The following is an 8,097-nucleotide window of genomic DNA, read 5'->3' on the forward strand; positions in this document are numbered from 1 at the left end:
TCTGAAGGCAAATCTTGGTCACCATCCTCATCTAGATGATAATGCAGATTACTCTCCCCATCTAAATCCTCCTGACATCTGGACCATCAATCCAGTTGTTGCCACATGTTTGTTTCTGTTCTTTGCTGGAGTGTAGCTTAAATAGTTCTTGATCTCAGGTCTGGCTGGGATCTCTGTTCTCCATCTAGGCCAAAACATCAAGACATTTGTTAGGACTGTCTCATCCACCCACATTTTTGACCCCAGGTTGGACCATAACCTCTTCCTCCACCAAAGAGGGACTGCATCCCTGATGCGCAGCCAAAACATCTGCTGGAACAAGAAAGAGGGGAACCTTGAAGCTACTCTCACGTCTTCGCCTTGGAATGAGCAGGGCCATGGTACAAATTCTTCACCAAGCAGCTCACTGCCTATGCCAAGCTGACTCAAAAGGGGAAAAAACCTGTTACTTTAGGCAAAGATATGCATAGTCTATGGCAATGGTCTACCTGCTGCAAAAGTAATCATGTTTTCTGATTTGGGGATAAAGCTTATAAGGCTCAGAGGAGTTTCACAACGCTCCAGAACCCCAGTCCTCCTCCTCTCTATATAGACTCCCAGTCTGACCAGTGGAAAGAGAACCATGTAGAATTCGAACAGCAGCACCTCCATTCTTTGTGATGACTCCACACTGTAACCTAATTCCAGCCCTTCCTGCACAAATACATAACGTGCTGACAACCTATGCAAGCATGCACGCTCCTTCAGCTATAAGACTATTCGGAAGAGCTGTTTGAACCAAGATTCCAAGATACGTGTATAGACACAAGTGTTTGCAAACAGGCACGTGTGCATGCATGTCTGACATCGATTACACGTTTCCTGCGGGGAATGCCGTTGTTTCCGGCAGAAAACCTAAAATGTTGGAACTCCCTTCGACTCTGGGTTAAAAATGCACCAAGCCAATGCGGGTCCAGGAATCCGTGCAACAGTCCTCTAAGCAATGGATATGTTCTCCGATCACAGTGGTCTGTAAAGAGCCCTCTCCCTCCCTCCCCTCTGCAGAGACTGATTTTTGCTTTTAACCCCGGCACTTATTTTCGCCCGCCGGACTCACGCGCCCTTCTTTGTGGCAGGAGCCGCCTCCCCTCCGAGCCGCGCGGAGCCGAGCGATGGGAAACTATGGCAGCAGGGAGCGAAATAAACCTCGGAGCAGGAAGAGGTCCCTCCTTTTTTACCTTCCCCGAGCCCCTTGCTTGGAGAAGGGTTGCCCCAAGGCCGGCTCTCTATGGTTTTTTTAACTCTTCCTGCCCCAGATTGCCATCAAGAGAGGGAGGGATTGGACAGCCTCACCCTCCAAATTAGGACTAAATTTGCCATGGGGCTCAGCCAAAGCAAAGGGTATGACCTCTTGCTTTCTTCCTGGCAGAGACTCGTCTGCCTTCAGTAGCAGAATCTCAAGCAGAAATTCAAAAGGTGATTTTTTTTCACATCAACATACTAGGAAAAGCCCCACCTTGACATATCTGCAGATCAGGCTATTAATGGTATAGAAATTATGTATTGGGAGAAAATAGAAAAAGAGGGGGCAGTTTCCCAGTACCGGTTTCCAATTCCAGAAGTAAGTGGGGGATCTGTGTAAACACTGAGGGGAGAGGACCTCTGAGTATACTCAGAGTGCCCTTCCCTGACTACCCTGTAAATCATGAATGGGCAACTTGTGTCCCTCCAGATATTTTGTCCTACAGTGCACATCAGCACAACTAATGGTGAAGGATGATGGGATTTTTTAAAAAATGCAATTTCTCTCCCCTTACAGATGAAAGGGTGCTGTTGAGGGTGGTCTCTGTCCATGCAGTCCCCAACCCAGGGCCCTTATGTCTATATCCACCTCTCTTGGCACCCACTAGCCACCCTGAATCTTTGGATTTGTGTGTGAGCGACTTCTTAAAAAGAAAATCTGGGGGCCGGTCGTGCTGCAAAGGGGTTGGAACCCCCTTTATTTCTAAGGTGGCCTGTGGGACCTCAAGACATGCTTAGGAGAATGGCAGGCAACCGCAGTCCAGAGCTTCATTTGAAGTGACCAGCCCCTCTGAAAAACTTGAAGAGGCTACACTGCAGTGGAAATGCACGTCCTGAAGGGGTTTGCAGAAGTATCCAAGGAGGAAAGGGAGCGACAGAGTGCTTCATTTGTTCTTATGTATGATTTGTGATCTGTTTGCTTTTGTGTTCTTGCCTGTGTGTTTTGCTGGGGGAGTGTTGTTTGTATCAGGGGTGTGTTATGCCTACATATGCTTCTCTGAGTGGCACATCTGTAAAATAAGTATTTTCTTGTCCTTTGTGGAAGAAGATGTGTAGTTTTCCACTGGGGGTTTAAAACCAACCTTCTCCTAAGTTTCTTCACCAAGCTATTTCTGAACTTCTTGTGAAATGGCTCTTGTAACAGAAAACTCTCAATTCAAAAGAGTGTGTGTGTTTTGGAGGTTAGGTACCACATCTAACTTGTACTTAGGTTGCTGGGCACGTTATTTTTTTCAGTTTGACCAGTTTGCCTTCAGGGAAATGAGTGTTTAGTGACTAGCCACATACACACAAACACAACAGCGTAATACAACAACCCCTTCTGGAAAACAAGTGCTGTATGTTATCTGATAATGCACAGCTGAGCCGTGGGGGCATGATCCAGCCAGGGCACTTTAGGTCCAAGGATACTTAGGAAAACATCACAGCACTTGGATCAAAGACTCTATCAGGTTTATTGAAAATGATGATGAAATATGGATGCAGATTATCAATAAACCAGCAAAAGGAAGCTTAGTTAAGATTTCAGCATGTTGCAGCATGACATGAAGCTTAAGATATCCTCTCCATTACAGAAAGCAACTGGATTGACACTTGGCTCTTACTCAACACTGCCCATGGGGCTCCTAACACATTTAAATTGTAATATAAATAATATGTTAAAATGTCCTATTTTGCAGATAAAAAATTGAGTATTTATTTCAGGTTATATTTTCAGGACAAATTTTAGTTTCATATATTAGTAAAAGAGGCGTCCATGAAAAAATTCACAATGGCAAAAAAGTGTCAATGAAGTCAACTGTTTTTGAACACTTTATAGTAACAACGGATGGGAAATATTGTGTGTCCCAATGTATTATAGAAGATGATGACTGAAAAAGAATGTGTTGCAAAAATTAGTAGGTGTGCTTTTGATAAAAATGATGAAATGTCTAGTAGGCAGAGTGCTTTCAATCAAGATAGGAAATAAATAATTAGTATTTTCACTTCCTTCTTAGAGGAGATCAACCCTGACTGCTCTTTAGAAGGCCAGATACTGAAGATGAAACTCAAATACTTTGGCCACCTAATGAGAAGGAAGGACTCCCTGGAGAAGAGCCTGATGCTGGGAACAATAGATGGCAAAAGAAGAAAGGGATGGCAGAGGATGAGGTGGCTGGATGGAGTCAATGAAGCAGTCGGCGTGAGCTTAAGTGGACTCCGGGGGATGGTGGAGGACCAGGAGGCCTGGAGGAATGTATTCCATGGGGTTGTGATGGGTCAGACACAACTTTGCAACTAACAACAAATACTCACTTCCTAGATTGATATACAAATGAAGGAGTTGGAGTCAAAGGTACCATAACTGATGATTCAAAATCAGAGCTGAAAGTTTTATGTGTCGACTCCACAGCCTTGCTGCTCAGCTCCTCCTTATTCTTGCAGGTAAGCTGAGGAACCTGCCCCGGGTCAGCGAAGGAAGCCTGTGAAATCAGCAAGGCAATGCTGATCCCCATCGGTGGAGAAACAGAAGTGCAGGCCGTCTGGCATTGCATCCACAGGAGTCATCTAGATGAAAGGCAAACAAGTCAGCATGAGTCACTGCAAGGGCAGCTTTTGTCCATTTGGGATCAAGAGACTGCAAAAGGGCAGCAGCCACTGATGCAGGATCCTTTGCACATAAAGCTTCTTATATCTAAATAGGGTGGTATCCTCTTTGTCCTCTCAGTAAGGGATCTGATACAAATATGAGTGAATATCAAGATTTTGGATAAACCAAAGGAAGTTAGAGGCCCTCCAAGTGAAATGCTAGAAGGATATTGCAATTTAAAAAAAAAATGCTTGGAAACATTTTGGGATCAGGATGCCACATCATAATGTAACATATATTAGAAAAAGCTTATATGAATTAAGGATATTGAATTTATTGGAGCTTATGCAATTCTTTCCAGCATTCTTCTAGCATTTCCACTCTCTTCCCCGTGCATCCCGTCCCACATGCTGCATACTGGCAGAAGGGTTGGTTGCTTCCTTTCGGGTACCGTAAAACCCAGGGGTCCCTCTGGTGTCTTCGAAGCACCACCCTGCCAAAGTAGATTCTGGGAAGACCAAAATTCTAACCACACCCTGATACAGTTTGCCTGAGAACTATAGTTCCCTGTGTAAACTCTGATAAACAAGCAAGTGGCAAAAGGCAACACCAGTGGGAGGGTAAACTTAGAGGAGCTGGCATGGATAATAAGAGAATCCCAGCCTTATTCTGTTCCTAACCTATTACTGCAAGCCAGTCTACAAGTTCAGGGTGCTTAGTGTAGAAATGAATTTCTCTCTATCTGAGAAATTGAGTGTGGATCCTCCTTTAACTAAATTAGTATCATCAATGCAAAAGAGGGAGACGTCAGAAGGTTTACAGCAACACACAAAAATACAATACATATAATGATAATCATGACATCTTTTTTTACCTTTAGAAAACAAGACTGCATTGACTCAAGTTGCATTTGATTGTTCTTAACGGAGATCAAAGTGCTCTGAAATGGTAGGAGAAACACTTGTCTTAATTAATCACATCAAAACATGAGATACATTTGTCCATGGATAAAATATCTACTCATTTTTTGACTGGGTAGCAAATGGATGCTAGAAACATTGTGGGCATCCTCTACCTCAACTTTAGCATGGCTTTTGACATAGTGCCCCCTGCTCATCCTGATGAGCAAACTAGCAAAAAAGGGACTAGACAAATGAACTGCTAGGTGGATCCAGAATTGGCTGCTAAAGCGGACACAAAAATGGTTCACCAATGGCACCTTCTCAAACTGGGGAAAGGTAACTCGTGCAGAGCCACAGGGTTCAGTCCTAGGTCCAGGGCCCTTCAACATCTTTATTAATGATTTTTTGCTTCCTTGATTTGCATTAGCCATATGCCTTTGCATAGATACTACAAACATAAAACCAGTGCACTAAGATTCTAAAAATAATGCATATGCCTGAGATATAATTCAAAAGTGTCCATTCTTTGCCTCTCAGCCTTCCTTATGGTCCAGTTCTCATAGCCATACATTGCAACTGGGAAAACCATAGCCTTGGCTATACGCACTTTTGTCGGCAGAGTGATGTCTCTGCTTTTTAGTATACTGCCTAGGTCTGCCATAGCTTTCCTCTCAAGGAGCAAGCGTCTTTTAATTTCTTGGCTGCAGTCACCATCTGCAGTAATCCTGGAGCCCAGGAAAACAAAATCTGTCACTACCTCCATTTCTTACCCTTTTATTTGCCAGGAAGTAATGGGACCAAATCCCATGATCTTAGTTCTTTTAACATTAAGTTTCAAGCCAACTTTTGCACTCTCCTCTTTCACCCTCATCAAGAGTCTCTTTAGTTCCTTTTCACTTTCTGCCATTAGAGTGGTATCGTCTGCATAGCCAAGGTTGTTATTTCTCCTGGCAATCTTAATTCTGGCTTGTGCTTCATCTAGCCTGGCCTTTTGCTTGATATACTCTGCATATAAGTTAAACAGGCAGGGCAACAATATACAGCCTTGTACTCCTTTCCCAGTTCTGAACCAGTCAGTTCCATGTCCAGTTCTAACTGTTGCTTCTTGACCCACATACAGGTTTCTCGGGAGACAATTAAGATGGTCCGGTATGCCCATCTCTTTAAGAACTTGCCACAACTTGTTGTGATCCACTGTCACATTGAAATCTGCAATTAAGGCTCAAATGATCAGTTTCTTGCGAGGGCAATTAGATTTATCTACAATTAAACACATGGATCCATGGGTGCCCAAGACAGGAACACCAATGCTAATTCCATTGGGGTTACATAGAATGCAGGAAAGGGGAGTGAATACAATATACAGGAAGGTGATTGGATACTTTGATATGGATTGGAAAGTGATTGGATACAGGTCACAGCATCATAAAGAAAAGTTACATTTCACTCATTAGATACCTTTGACAGGCCTTCTAAATTAAAGTTACCTTGAACAGGCTGGCCAAGTTAAGTAAATAGAAAGGTTACATGTGTGAACTTAGTGGGTTAGGGAGGCACTCTGGCAGGTCCATAAAATACAGCGATTGCAATTGACGGTTACCCACTAATGGAGTGGGTTGTTTGTTCTTTACCACCAGACACTGAGGCATCTTTTGATGTGTTTATGGCAGGGCAGAGGGGTGGGATGGCAACATTTGTTTTTCTGAGTACACCACACACTCAAAGGCTTTAGCGTAATCAATGAAGCAGAAGTAGGTGTTTTTCTGGAACTCCGTAGCGTTCTCCAGGATCCATTGCATGTTTACGGGGACGCCAAACCGACTGAATTCAGTGGCATTTCCTCTTGCGTAAGTGCGCTCACTTTCAACCCTCAGCCAACTTTGCTCTTTTTCTGTCTAACACGCCCAGATGCCCTTCGTCGCCCGAGAAACAACAGCTCTATCGCGCTCGAGCGGCGCCAGGAAATTCAGTCAAACATGGGCACTGCTCCTTTTCCTGTCTGAACAAACCACCCCTCTTCCCGCCCGGGGAATTTCAAGCTTTCGGTTCCTTTGCCGACAAGGGGGGAAATTCCAGGCAAGCGCCTGCTCCGGTTTTGGCGAGCCCCGCAGCCACACGTGGCATCAGAGGTCGGGGCCGGTCTTGCTGAGCTCGGCAGCACCCCGAACTAGAGGGGGGGAGCCGGGGAGCCTCCGCGCCTGCGCACCCCCCCCCCCCGCGGGAGCATCTGGAGCGGAGCGGCGAGCCTCGCCCTGCCCCAGGTGCGGGAAGCCCTTCCGTACCCGCCTGGCCGCTCCGGCGAAGCCTCTCCGCCGCGTCGTTCAGGCCGAGGGCTCTCAGCGCAGCCTCGACCACGGGGATGGCTCTCTCCCTCGTGTAGCGGTTGATGATCAAGTCGGCCAGGTCCTCCACATCCGCCGGCCGCACGTGCCCCCTAGGCATCGCCTGCGGGTCGTTCGGGTCGCCCAGCCTGCCCTTGAGGCGCTTCAGGTCGAACTCGTCCAAGTTGTGCAGCTCGTTCACCAGCACCTCGCGGGTCCTCTGCGCCATTTTGGCAAGGGTTGCGCGGGCGGAAAGGGAGCGCGGCAAGTTCGGAGAGGAAAAGGCGGGTGGAGGCTCTGATTGGGCAGCCTTGGGGCAGCCGGGCTCGGGATAGGGATAGGGATAGCTGGCGGGAAGGCTTCGAGAATGAGCGGGAAGAGATGGGCGGGTGCTTGCTATCTTACTTATCAAGTGCCGGAATGACAGCATTGGACACTTCATGTAAACAGAAACGAGGTTACGGAAACATGGGGAAATGACACGCAGGATTGGAATGTTAACGTAGAAGGACATGCTCTTTTTAGGAAGGGCATGAAATAAATAAAACATGTCCAGCCTTATTTTCCTTTAACCCAACTCCCTCGGAGGCCGCTAGGCACACGTGGGGAAGGGCCAAGGGGCATGCCACGTGGGGATGCGGTCCCAGTTGCTGGGGTGCTGTCATCCTGGCAGGGACTCCTCCCCAACTTTACACCACTAGGCCAAACTTTAGCTTCACAGTTCACCCAGCACCAAATCAGAGCAAAAAGATAAGTTTATTGAAACAGGGAGGAAAGGGGGACTGGAGTACAGAAAGGAAGAGGGAAAGTGCAAAGGGAAAGCAACAATGATACATAAGCACAAGGGCTGTCCGGTGCCACAACTCCAGGGCTCCTTGGTGCATCAGTGAATAAAACAGGCAAGCGAAGCCCTACTCGCAGGCTTCCTTACAACCATGGCCCCAGAAGGTGGTCAGGGAACCTCCCCCCCGCAAAGTTGGAATCCTCGTGCCCTTGAAAGTCAAGGTAGTTCTAGCCCTGTGTA

General features: G+C 46.4%; 1 protein-coding gene across 1 annotated transcript in view; it reads right to left on the reverse strand.

The window, feature by feature from the left end:
- The window catches only part of LOC123019585 (zinc finger protein 30-like), a 33,145-nt gene that overhangs the window by 4,819 nt on the left and 20,229 nt on the right, over positions 1-8,097 (reverse strand). The gene's annotated exons all lie outside the window — the stretch shown is intronic.

Source organism: Varanus komodoensis, unplaced genomic scaffold, assembly GCF_004798865.1.
Source record: "Varanus komodoensis strain SLA01 unplaced genomic scaffold, ASM479886v1 scaffold130, whole genome shotgun sequence".
Taxonomy (NCBI): domain Eukaryota; kingdom Metazoa; phylum Chordata; class Lepidosauria; order Squamata; family Varanidae; genus Varanus; species Varanus komodoensis.